The sequence below is a fragment of the Eleutherodactylus coqui genome, chromosome 13 (assembly GCF_035609145.1).
Source record: "Eleutherodactylus coqui strain aEleCoq1 chromosome 13, aEleCoq1.hap1, whole genome shotgun sequence".
Taxonomy (NCBI): domain Eukaryota; kingdom Metazoa; phylum Chordata; class Amphibia; order Anura; family Eleutherodactylidae; genus Eleutherodactylus; species Eleutherodactylus coqui.
Window position 1 is genome coordinate 86326020 of NC_089849.1, and position 15311 is coordinate 86341330.

The following is a 15311-nucleotide window of genomic DNA, read 5'->3' on the forward strand; positions in this document are numbered from 1 at the left end:
AGTATGTATAGTATATATAGCAGCAGGGGGCACATTATACACTGAGCCCTGTAGTATGTATAGTATATATAGCAGCAGGGGGCACATTATACACTGAGCCCTGTAGTATGTATAGTATATATAGCAGCAGGGGGCACATTATACACTGAGCCCTGTAATATGTATAGTGTATATAGCAGGAGGGGGACACATTATACACTGAGCCCTGTAATATGTATAGTATATATAGCAGGACAGGGGCACATTATACACTGAGCCCTGTAATATGTATAGTGTATATAGCAGGAGGGGGCACATTATACACTGAGCCCTGTAGTATGTATAGTATATATAGCCGGAGGGGGCACATTATACACTGAGCCCTGTAGTATGTATAGTATATATAGCAGGAGGGGGCACATTATACACTGAGCCCTGTAGTATGTATAGTATATATAGCAGGAGGGGGCACATTATACACTGAGCCCTGTAGTATGTATAGTATATATAGGGGGGGGGCACATTATACACTGAGCCCTGTAGCTTGTATAGTATATATAGCAGGAGGGCACACATTATACACTGAGCCCTATAATATGTATAGTATATATAGCAGGAGGGGGCACATTATACACTGAGCCCTGTAGTATGTATAGTATATATAGCAGGAGGGGGCACATTATATACTGAGCTCTGTAGTATGTATAGTATATATAGCAGGAGGGGGCACATTATACACTGAGCCCTGTAGTATGTATAGTATATATAGCCGGAGGACACATTATACACTGAGCCCTGTAGTATGCATAGTATATATGGCAGGAGGGGGCACATTATACACTGAGCCCTGTAGTATGTATAGTATATATAGCAGGAGGGGGACACATTATACACTGAGCCCAGTAGTATGTATAGTTTACATAGCAGGAGGGGGCACATTATACACTGAGCCCTGTAGTATGTATAGTATACATAGCAGGAGGGGGCACATTATACACTGAGCCTTGTAGTATGTATAGTATATGTAGCAGGACAGGGGCACATTATACACTGAGCCCTGTAATATGTATAGTGTATATAGCAGGAGGGGGCACATTATACACTGAGCCCTGTAGTATGTATAGTATATATAGCAGGAGGGGGCACATTATACACTGAGCCCTGTAGTATGTATAGTATATATAGCAGGAGGGGGCACATTATACACTGAGCCCTGTAGTATGTATAGTATATATAGCAGGAGGGGGCACATTATACACTGAGCCCTGTAGTATGTATAGTATATATAGGGGGGGGGCACATTATACACTGAGCCCTGTAGCTTGTATAGTATATATAGCAGGAGGGCACACATTATACACTGAGCCCTATAATATGTATAGTATATATAGCAGGAGGGGGCACATTATACACTGAGCCCTGTAGTATGTATAGTATATTAAGCAGGAGGGGGCACATTATATACTGAGCTCTGTAGTATGTATAGTATATATAGCAGGAGGGGGCACATTATACACTGAGCCCTGTAGTATGTATAGTATATATAGCAGGAGGACACATTATACACTGAGCCCTGTAGTATGCATAGTATATAGCAGGAGGGGGCACATTATACACTGAGCCCTGTAGTATGTATAGTATATATGGCAGGAGGGGGCACATTATACACTGAGCCCTGTAGTATGTATAGTATATATAGCAGGAGGGGGACACATTATACACTGAGCCCAGTAGTATGTATAGTATACATAGCAGGAGGGGGCACATTATACACTAAGCCCTGTAGTATGTATAGTATACATAGCAGGAGGGGGCACATTATACACTGAGCCTTGTAGTATGTATAGTATATGTAGCAGGAGGGGGGCACATTATACACTGAGCCCTGTAGTATGTATAGTGTATATAGCAGGAGGGGGCACATTATACACTGAGCCCTGTAATATGTATAGTATATATAGCAGGAGGGGGCACATTATACACGGAGCCCTGTAATATGTATAGTATATATAGCAGGGGGGGGGGGGCACATGATACACTGAGCTATGTAATATGTATAGTGTATATAGCAGGAGGGGGCACATTATACACTGAGCCCTGTAATATGTATAGTATATATAGCAGGAGGGGGACACATTATACTCTGAACCCTGTAATATGTATAGTGTATGAAGCAGGAGGGGGCACATTATACACTGAGCCCTGTAGTATGTATAGTATATATAGCAGGAGGGGGCACATTATACACTGAGCCCTGTAGTATGTATAGTATATATAGCAGGAGGGGGCACATTATACACTGAGCCCTGTAGTATGTATAGTATATATAGCAGGAGAGGTCACATTATACACTGACCACAGTAGTATGTATAGTATGTATAGCAGCAGGGGGCACATTATACACTGAGCCCTGTAATATGTATAGTGTATATAGCCAGAGGGGGCACATTATACACTGAGTCCTGTAGTATGTATAGTATATATAGCAGCAGGGGGCACATTATACACTGAGCCCTGTAGTATGTATAATATATATAGCAGCAGGGGGCACATAATACACTGAGCCCTGTAGTATGTATAGTATATATAGCAGCAGGGGGCACATTATACACTGAGCCCTGTAATATGTATAGTGTCTATAGCAGGAGGGGGGCACATTATACACTAAACCCTGTAATATGCATATAGTATATATAGCAGGAGGCGGGCACATTATACACTGAGCCCTGTAGTATGTATAGTGTATATAGCATGAGGGGGCACATTATACACTGAGCCCTGTAGTATGTATAGTATATATAGCAGGAGGGGGCACATTATACACGGAGCCCTGTAGTATGTATAGTATATATAGCAGGAGGGGGGACATTATACACTGAGCCCTGTAGTATGTGTAGTATGTATAGTATATATAGCAGGAGGGGACACATTATACAATGAGCCCTGTAGTATGTATAGTATACATAGCAGGAGGGGGCACATTATACACTAAGCCCTGTAATATGTATATAGTATATACAGCAGGAGGAGGGCACATTATACACTGAGCCCTGTAGTATGTATAGTGTATATAGCATGAGGGGACACATTATACACTGATCACTGTAGTATGTATAGTATATATAGTAGGAGGGGGGCACATTATACACTGAGCCCTGTAGTATGTATAGTATATATGGCAGGGGGGCACATTATACACTGAGCCCTGTAGTATGTATAGTATACATAGCAGGAGGGGGCACATTATACACTGAACCCTGTAATATGTATATAGTATATATAGCAGGAGGCGGGCACATTATACACTGAGCCCTGTAGTATGTATAGTGTATATAGCGTGAGGGGACACATTATACACTGATCACTGTAGTATGTATAGTATATATAGCAGGAGGGGGGCACATTATACACTGAGCCCTGTAGTATGTATAGTATATATAGCAGGAGGGGGCACATTATACACTGAGTCCTGTAGTATGTATAGTATATATAGCAGGAGGGGGCACATTATACACTGAGCCCTGTAGTATGTATAGTATATATAGCAGGAGGGGGCACATTATACACTGAGCCCTGTAGTATGTATAGTATATATAGCAGGAGGGGGGCACATTATACACTGAGACCTGTAGTATGTATAGTATATATAGCAGCAGGGGGCACATTATACACTGAGCCCTGTAGTATGTATAGTATATATAGCAGGAGGGGGCACATTATACACTGAGCCCTGTAGTATGTATAGTATATATAGGGGGGAGACATTATACACTGAACCCTGTAGTATGTATAGTATATATAGCAGGAGGAGGACACATTATACACTGAGCCCTGTAGTATGTATAGTATATATAGAAGGAGGGGGCACATTATACACTGAGCCCTGTAGTATGTATAGTATATATAGCAGGAGGGGACACATTATACACTGAGCCCTGTAGTATGTATAGTATATATAGCAGGACAGGGGCACATTATACACTGAGCCTTGTAGTATGTATAGTATATATAGCAGGAGGGGGCACATTATACACTGAGCCTTGTAGTATGTATAGTATATATAGCAGGAGGGGGCACATTATACACTGAGCCCTGTAGTATGTATAGTATACATAGCAGGAAGGGGCACATTATACACTGAACCCTGTAATATGTATATAGTATATATAGCAGGAGGCGGGCACATTATACACTAAGCCCTATAGTATGTATAGTGTATATAGCAGGAGGGGGCACATTATACACTGAGCCGTGCAATATGTATAGTATATATAGCAGGAGGGGGCACATTATACACTGAGCCCTGTAATATGTATAGTATATATAGCAGGACAGGGGCACATTATACACTGAGCCCTGTAATATGTATACTGTATATAGCAGGAGGGGGCACATTATACACTGAGCCCTGTAGTATGTATAGTATATATAGCAGGAGGGGGCACATTCTACACTGAGCCCTGTAGTATGTATAGTATATATAGCAGGAGGGGGCACATTATACACTGAGCCCTGTAGTATGTATAGTATATATAGCAGGAGGGGGCACATTATACACTGAGCCCTGTAGTATGTATAGTATATATAGCAGGAGGGGACACATTATACACTGAGCCCTGTAGTATGTATAGTATATATAGCAGGACAGGGGCACATTATACACTGAGCCTTGTAGTATGTATAGTATATATAGCAGGAGGGGGCACATTATACACTGAGCCCTGTAGTATGTATAGTATATATAGCAGGAGGGGGCACATTATACACTGAGCCCTGTAGTATGTATAGTATATATAGGGGGGGGGGGGCACATTATACACTGAGCCCTGTAGTATGTATAGTATATATAGCAGGAGGGGGACACATTATACACTGAGCCCTGTTGTATGTATAGTATATATAGCAGCAGGGGGCACATTATACACTGAGCCCTGTAATATGCATACTGTATATAGCAGGAGGGGGCACATTATACACTGAGCCGTGTAATATGTATAGTATATATAGCAGGAGGGGGCACATTATACACTGAGCCCTGTAATATGTATAGTATATATAGCAGGACAGGGGCACATTATACACTGAGCCCTGTAATATGTATAGTGTATATAGCAGGAGGGGGCACATTATACACTGAGCCCTGTAGTATGTATAGTATATATAGCAGGAGGGGGCACATTCTACACTGAGACCTGTAGTATGTATAGTATATATAGCAGGAGGGGGCACATTATACACTGAGCCCTGTAGTATGTATAGTATATATAGCAGGAGGGGGCACATTATACACTGAGCCCTGTAGTATGTATAGTATATATAGGGGGGGGGGGCACATTATACACTGAGCCCTGTAGTATGTATAGTATATATGGCAAGAGGGGGCACATTATACACTGAGCCCTGTAGTATGTATAGTATATATGGCAGGGGGGGCACATAATACACTGAGCCCTGTAGTATGTATAGTATACATAGCAGGAGGGGGCACATTATACACTGAGCCCTGTAATATGTATATAGTATATATAGCAGGAGGGGGGCATATTATACACTGAGCCCTGTAGTATGTATAGTATATATAGCATGAGGGGACACATTATACACTGATCCCTGTAGTATGTATAGTATATATAGCAGGAGGGGGGCACATTATACACTGAGCCCTGTAGAATGTATAGTATATATAGCAGGAGGGGGCATATTTAACACTGAGCCCTGTAGTATGTATAGTATATATAGGGGGGAGGCATTATACACTGAACCCTGTAGTATGTATAGTATATATAGCAGGAGGAGGACACATTATACACTGAGCCCTGTAGTATGTATAGTATATATAGCAGGAGGGGGCACATTATACACTGAGCCCTGTAGTATGTATAGTATATATGGCAGGAGTGCACACATTATACACTGAGCCCTGTAGTGTGTATAGTATATATAGCAGGAGGGGGCACATTATACAATGAGCCCTGTAGTATGTATAGTAAATATGGCAGGGGGGGGGCACATTATACACTGAGCCCTGTAGCATGTATAGTATACATAGCATGAGGGGACACATTATACACTGAGCCCTGTAGTATGTATAATATATATAGCAGCAGGGGGCACATAATACACTGAGCCCTGTAGTATGTATAGTATATATAGCAGCAGGGGGCACATTATACACTGAGCCCTGTAATATGTATAGTGTATATAGCAGGAGGGGGGCACATTATACACTAAACCCTGTAATATGCATATAGTATATATAGCAGGAGGCGGGCACATTATACACTGAGCCCTGTAGTATGTATAGTGTATATAGCATGAGGGGGCACATTATACACTGAGCCCTGTAGTATGTATAGTATATATAGCAGGAGGGGGCACATTATACACGGAGCCCTGTAGTATGTTTAGTATATATAGCAGGAGGGGGCACATTATACACGGAGCCCTGTAGTATGTATAGTATATATGGCAGGGGGGGCACATTATACACTGAGCCCTGTAGTATGTGTAGTATGTATAGTATATATGGGAGGAGGGGACACATTATACACTGAGCCCTGTAGTATGTATAGTATATATAGCAGGAGGGGGGCACATTATACACTGAGCCCTGTAGTATGTATAGTATATATAGCAGGAGGGGGCACATTATATACTGAGTCCTGTAGTATGTATAGTGTATATCGCATGAGGGGACACATTATACACTGAGCCCTGTAATATGCATATAGTATATATATAGCAGGAAGGGGCACATTATACACTGAGCCCTGTAGTATGTCTAGTATATATAGTAGGAGGGGGCATGTTATACACTGAGCCCTGTAGTATGTATAGTATATATAGCAGGAGGGGGCACATTATACACTAAGCCCTGTAGTATGTATAGTATACATAGCAGGAGGGGGCACATTATACACTGAGCCCTGTAGTATGTATAGTATATATAGCAGGACAGGGGCACATTATACACTGAACCCAGTAATATGTATAGTATATATAGAAGGAGGGGGCATGTTATACACTGAGCCCTGTAGTATGCATAGTATATAGCAGGAGGGGGCACATTATACACTAAGCCCTGTAGTATGTATAGTATATATAGCAGGAGAGGTCACATTATACACTGAGCCCTTTAGTATGTATAGCATATATAGCAGGAGCGGGCACATTATACACTGAGCCCTATAATATGTATTGTATATATAGCAGAAGGGGGACAAAGTATACACTGAGCCCTGTAGTATGTATAGTATATATAGCAGGAGGGGGCACATTATACACTGAGCCCTGTAGTATGTATAGTATATATAGCAGGAGGGGGCACATTATACACTGAGCCTTGTAGTATGTGTAGTAGATATAGCAGGAGGGGGCACATTATACACTGAGCCCTGTAGTATGTATAGTATATATAGCAGGAGGGGGCACATTATACACTGACCCCAGTAGTATGTATAGTATATATAGCAGCAGGGGGCACATAATACACTGAGCCCTGTAGTATGTATAGTATATATAGCAGCAGGGGGCACATTATACACTGAGCCCTGTAATATGTATAGTGTATATAGCAGGAGGGGGCACATTATACACTAAACCCTGTAATATGTATATAGCATATATAGCAGGAGGCGGGCACATTATACACGGAGCCCTGTAGTATGTATAGTATATATGGCAGGGGGGGCACATTATACACTGAGCCCTGTGGTATGTGTAGTATGTATAGTATATATAGCAGGAGGGGACACATTATACAATGAGCCCTGTAGCATGTATAGTATACATAGCAGGAGGGGGCACATTATACACTAAACCCTGTAATATGTATATAGTATATATAGCAGGAGGCGGGCACACTATACACTGAGCCCTGTAGTATGTATAGTGTATATAGCATGAGGGGACACATTATACACTGATCACTGTAGTATAGTATATATAGCAGGAGGGGGGCACATTATACACTGAGCCCTGTAGTATGTATAGTATATATAGCAGGAGGGGGCACATTATACACTGAGCCCTGTAGCATGTATAGTATATATAGCAGGAGGGGGCACATTATACACGGAGCCCTGTAGTATGTATAGTATATATGGCAGGGGTGGCACATTATACACTGAGCCCTGTAGTATGTATAGTATACATAGCAGGAAGGGGCACATTATACACTGAGCCCTGTAATATGTATATAGTATATATAGCAGGAGGGGGGCATATTATACACTGAGCCCTGTAGTATGTATAGTATATATAGCATGAGGGGACACATTATACACTGATCCCTGTAGTATGTATAGTATATATAGCAGGAGGGGGGCACATTATACACTGAGCCCTGTAGAATGTATAGTATATATAGCAGGAGGGGGCATATTTAACACTGAGCCCTGTAGTATGTATAGTATATATAGGGGGGAGGCATTATACACTGAACCCTGTAGTATGTATAGTATATATAGCAGGAGGAGGACACATTATACACTGAGCCCTGTAGTATGTATAGTATATATAGCAGGAGGGGGCACATTATACACTGAGCCCTGTAGTATGTATAGTATATATGGCAGGAGTGCACACATTATACACTGAGCCCTGTAGTGTGTATAGTATATATAGCAGGAGGGGGCACATTATACAATGAGCCCTGTAGTATGTATAGTAAATATGGCAGGGGGGGGGCACATTATACACTGAGCCCTGTAGCATGTATAGTATACATAGCATGAGGGGACACATTATACACTGAGCCCTGTAGTATGTATAATATATATAGCAGCAGGGGGCACATAATACACTGAGCCCTGTAGTATGTATAGTATATATAGCAGCAGGGGGCACATTATACACTGAGCCCTGTAATATGTATAGTGTATATAGCAGGAGGGGGGCACATTATACACTAAACCCTGTAATATGCATATAGTATATATAGCAGGAGGCGGGCACATTATACACTGAGCCCTGTAGTATGTATAGTGTATATAGCATGAGGGGGCACATTATACACTGAGCCCTGTAGTATGTATAGTATATATAGCAGGAGGGGGCACATTATACACGGAGCCCTGTAGTATGTTTAGTATATATAGCAGGAGGGGGCACATTATACACGGAGCCCTGTAGTATGTATAGTATATATGGCAGGGGGGGCACATTATACACTGAGCCCTGTAGTATGTGTAGTATGTATAGTATATATGGGAGGAGGGGACACATTATACACTGAGCCCTGTAGTATGTATAGTATATATAGCAGGAGGGGGGCACATTATACACTGAGCCCTGTAGTATGTATAGTATATATAGCAGGAGGGGGCACATTATATACTGAGTCCTGTAGTATGTATAGTGTATATCGCATGAGGGGACACATTATACACTGAGCCCTGTAATATGCATATAGTATATATATAGCAGGAAGGGGCACATTATACACTGAGCCCTGTAGTATGTCTAGTATATATAGTAGGAGGGGGCATGTTATACACTGAGCCCTGTAGTATGTATAGTATATATAGCAGGAGGGGGCACATTATACACTAAGCCCTGTAGTATGTATAGTATACATAGCAGGAGGGGGCACATTATACACTGAGCCCTGTAGTATGTATAGTATATATAGCAGGACAGGGGCACATTATACACTGAACCCAGTAATATGTATAGTATATATAGAAGGAGGGGGCATGTTATACACTGAGCCCTGTAGTATGCATAGTATATAGCAGGAGGGGGCACATTATACACTAAGCCCTGTAGTATGTATAGTATATATAGCAGGAGAGGTCACATTATACACTGAGCCCTTTAGTATGTATAGCATATATAGCAGGAGCGGGCACATTATACACTGAGCCCTATAATATGTATTGTATATATAGCAGAAGGGGGACAAAGTATACACTGAGCCCTGTAGTATGTATAGTATATATAGCAGGAGGGGGCACATTATACACTGAGCCCTGTAGTATGTATAGTATATATAGCAGGAGGGGGCACATTATACACTGAGCCTTGTAGTATGTGTAGTAGATATAGCAGGAGGGGGCACATTATACACTGAGCCCTGTAGTATGTATAGTATATATAGCAGGAGGGGGCACATTATACACTGACCCCAGTAGTATGTATAGTATATATAGCAGCAGGGGGCACATAATACACTGAGCCCTGTAGTATGTATAGTATATATAGCAGCAGGGGGCACATTATACACTGAGCCCTGTAATATGTATAGTGTATATAGCAGGAGGGGGCACATTATACACTAAACCCTGTAATATGTATATAGCATATATAGCAGGAGGCGGGCACATTATACACGGAGCCCTGTAGTATGTATAGTATATATGGCAGGGGGGGCACATTATACACTGAGCCCTGTGGTATGTGTAGTATGTATAGTATATATAGCAGGAGGGGACACATTATACAATGAGCCCTGTAGCATGTATAGTATACATAGCAGGAGGGGGCACATTATACACTAAACCCTGTAATATGTATATAGTATATATAGCAGGAGGCGGGCACACTATACACTGAGCCCTGTAGTATGTATAGTGTATATAGCATGAGGGGACACATTATACACTGATCACTGTAGTATAGTATATATAGCAGGAGGGGGGCACATTATACACTGAGCCCTGTAGTATGTATAGTATATATAGCAGGAGGGGGCACATTATACACTGAGCCCTGTAGCATGTATAGTATATATAGCAGGAGGGGGCACATTATACACGGAGCCCTGTAGTATGTATAGTATATATGGCAGGGGTGGCACATTATACACTGAGCCCTGTAGTATGTATAGTATACATAGCAGGAAGGGGCACATTATACACTGAACCCTGTAATATGTATATAGTATATATAGCAGGAGGCGGGCACATTATACACTAAGCCCTATAGTATGTATAGTGTATATAGCATGAGGGGACACATTATACACTGATCACTGTAGTATGTATAGTATATATAGCAGGAGGGGGCACATTATACACTGAGCCCTGTAGTATGTATAGTATATATAGCAGGAGGGGGCACATTATACACTGAGCCCTGTAGTATGTATAGTATATATAGCAGGAGGGGGCACATTATACACTGAGCCCTGTAGTATGTGTAGTATATATAGCAGGAGGGGGCACATTATACACTGAGTCCTGTAGTATGTATAGTATATATAGCAGGAGGGGGCACATTATACACTGAGCCCTGTAGTATGTATAGTATATAGCAGGAGGGGGCACGTTATACACTGAGCCCTGTAGTATGTATAGTATATATAGGGGGGAGACATTATACACTGAACCCTGTAGTATGTATAGTGTATATAGCAGGAGGAGGACACATAATACACTGAGCCCTGTAGTATGTATAGTATATATAGCAGGAGGGGGCACATTATACACTGAGCGCTGTAGTATGTATAGTATATATAGCAGGAGGGGACACATTATACACTGAGCCCTGTAGTATGTATAGTATATATAGCAGGACAGGGGCACATTATACACTGAGCCTTGTAGTATGTATAGTATATATAGCAGGAGGGGGCACATTATACACTGAGCCCTGTAGTATGTATAGTATATATAGCAGGAGGGGGCACATTATACACTGAGCCCTGTAGTATGTATAATTTATATAGGGGGGGGGCACATTATACACTGAGCCCTGTAGTATGTATAGTATATATAGCAGGAGGGGGACACATTATACACTGAGCCCTGTTGTATGTATAGTGTATATAGCAGCAGGGGGCACATTATACACTGAGCCCTGTAATATGTATAGTGTATATAGCAGGAGGGGGCACATTATACACTGAGCCGTGTAATATGTATAGTATATATAGCAGGACGGGGCACATTTTACACTGAGCCCTGTAATATGTATAGTATATATAGCAGGACAGGGGCACATTATACACTGAGCCCGGTAATATGTATAGTGTATATAGCAGGAGGGGGCACATTATGCACTGAGCCCTGTAGTATGTATAGTATATATAGCAGGAGGGGGGCACATTATACACTGATCCCTGTAGTATGTATAGTGTATATAGCAGGAGGGGGCACATTATACACTGATCCCTGTAGTATGTATAGTATATATAGGGGGGGCACATTATACACTGAGCCCTGTAATATGTATAGTGTATATAGTACAATGAGCCCTGTAATATGTATAATATATATAGCAGGAGGAGGCACATTATACACTGAGCCCTGTAGTGTGTATAGATAGCAGGAGGGGACACATTATACACTGAGCCCTGTAGTATATATAGTATATATAGCAGGAGGGGGACACATTATACACTGAGCCCAGTAGTATGTATAGTATATATAGCAGGAGGGGACACATTATACACTGAGCCCTGCAGTATGTATAGTATACATAGCAGGAGGGGGCACATTATACACTGAGCCCTGTAGTATGTATAGTATATATAGCAGGAGGGGGACACATTATACACTGAGCCCTGTAGTATGTATAGTATATATAGCAAGAGGGGGACACATTATACACTGAGCCCTGTAGTATGTATAGTGTATATAGCAGGAGGGGGCACATTATACACTGAGCCCTGTAGTATGTAGTGTATATAAAGCAGGAGGGGGACACATTATGCACTGAACCCTGTAATATGTATAGTATATATAGCAGGAGGGGGACACATTATACACTGAACCCTGTAATATGTATAGTGTATATAGCAGGAGGGGGCACATTATACACTGAGCCCTGTAATATGTATAGTATATATAGCAGGAGGGGGACACATTATACACTGAACCCTGTAATATGTATAGTGTATATAGCAGGAGGGGGCACATTATACACTGAGCCCTGTAGTATGTATAGTGTATATAGCCGGAGGGGGCACATTATACACTGAGGCCTGTAGTATGTATAGTATATATAGCAGCAGGGGGCACATTATACACTGAGCCCTGTAGTATGTATAGTATATATAGCAGCAGGGGGCACATTATACACTGAGCCCTATAGTATGTATAGTATATATAGGGGGGGGGCACATTATACACTGAGCCCTGTAGCATGTATAGTATATATAGCAGGAGGGCACACATTATACACTGAGCCCTATAATATGTATAGTATATATAGCAGAAGAGGGCACATTATACACTGAGCCCTGTAGTATGTATAGCATATATGGCAAGAGGGGGCACATTATACACTGAGCCCTGTAGTATGTATAGTATATACAGCAGGAGGGGGGCACATTATACACTGAGCCCTGTAGTATGTATAGTATATATAGCAGGAGGGGGCACATTATACACTGAGCCCTGTAGTATGTATAGTATATATAGCAGGAGGGGGCACATGTAGTATGTATAGTATATACACTGAGCCCTGTAATATGTATAGTGTATATAGCACTAGCATGTATATAGTGTATATAGCACTAGTATGTATAGTATATATAGCAGGAGGGGGCACATTATACACTGAGCCCTGTAGTATGTATAGTATATATAGCAGGAGGGGGCACGTTATACACTGAGTCCTGTAGTATGTATAGTATATATAGCAGGAGGGGGCACATTATACACTGAGCCCTATAGTATGTATTGTATATATAGCAGGAGGGGGCACATTATACACTGAGCCCTGTAGTATGTATAGTATATATAGCAGGAGGGGCACATTATACACTGAGCCCTATAGTATGTATTGTATATATAGCAGGAGGGGGCACATTATACACTGAGCCCTATAGTATGTATAGTATATATAGCAGGAGGGGGCACATTATACACTGAGCCCTATAGTATGTATTGTATATATAGCAGGAGGGGGCACATTATACACTGAGCCCTATAGTATGTATAGTATATATAGGAGGCACATTATACACTGAGCCCTGTAGTATGTATAGTATATATAGGGGGCACATTATACACTGAACCCTGTAGTATGTATAGTATATATAGCAGGAGGACACATTATACACTGAGCCCTGTAGTATGTATAGTATATAGCAGGAGAGGGCACATTATACACTTAGCCCTGTAGTATGTATAGTATATATAGCAGGAGGGGCACATTATACACTGAGCCCTATAGTATGTATTGTATATATAGCAGGAGGGGGCACATTATACACTGAGCCCTATAGTATGTATTGTATATATAGCAGGAGGGGGCACATTATACACTGAGCCCTATAGTATGTATAGTATATATAGGAGGCACATTATACACTGAGCCCTGTAGTATGTATAGTATATATAGGGGGCACATTATACACTGAACCCTGTAGTATGTATAGTATATATAGCAGGAGGACACATTATACACTGAGCCCTGTAGTATGTATAGTATATAGCAGGAGAGGGCACATTATACACTTAGCCCTGTAGTATGTATAGTATATATGGCAGGAGGGGGCACATTATACACTGAGCCCTGTAGTATGTATAGTATATATAGCAGGAGGGGGCACATTATACATTGAGCCCTGTAGTATGTATAGTATATATAGCAGGAGGGGGCACATTATACACTGAGCCCTGTAGTATGTATAGTATATATAGGGGGGGGGGCACATTATACACTGAGCCCTGTAGTATGTATACTATATATAGCAGGAGGGGGGCACATTATACACTGAGCCCTGCAGTGTGTATAGTATATATAGCAGGAGGGGGCACATTATACACTGAGCCCTGTAGTATGTATAGTATATATAGCAGGAGGGGGCACATTATATACTGAGCTCTGTAGTATGTATAGTATATATAGCAGGAGGGGGCACATTATACACTGAGCCCTGTAGTATGTATAGTATATATAGCAGGAGGACACATTATACACTGAGCCCTGTAGTATGCATAGTATATAGCAGGAGGGGACACATTATACACTGAGCCCTGTAGTATGTATAGTATATATAGGGGGGGGGGCACATTATACACTGAGCCCTGTAGCATGTATGGTATATATAGCAGGAGGGCACACATTATACACTGAGCCCTATAATATGTATAGTATATATAGCAGAAGAGGGCACATTATACACTGAGCCCTGTAGTATGTATAGCATATATGGCAAGAGGGAGCACATTATACACTGAGCCCTGTAGTATGTATAGTATATACAGCAGGAGGGGGGCACATTATACACTGAGCCCTGTAGTATGTATAGTATATATAGCAGGAGGGGGCACATTATACACTGAGCCCTGTAGTATGTACAGTATATATAGCAGGAGGGGGCACATGTAGTATGTATAGTATATACACTGAGCCCTGTAATATGTATAGTGTATATAGCA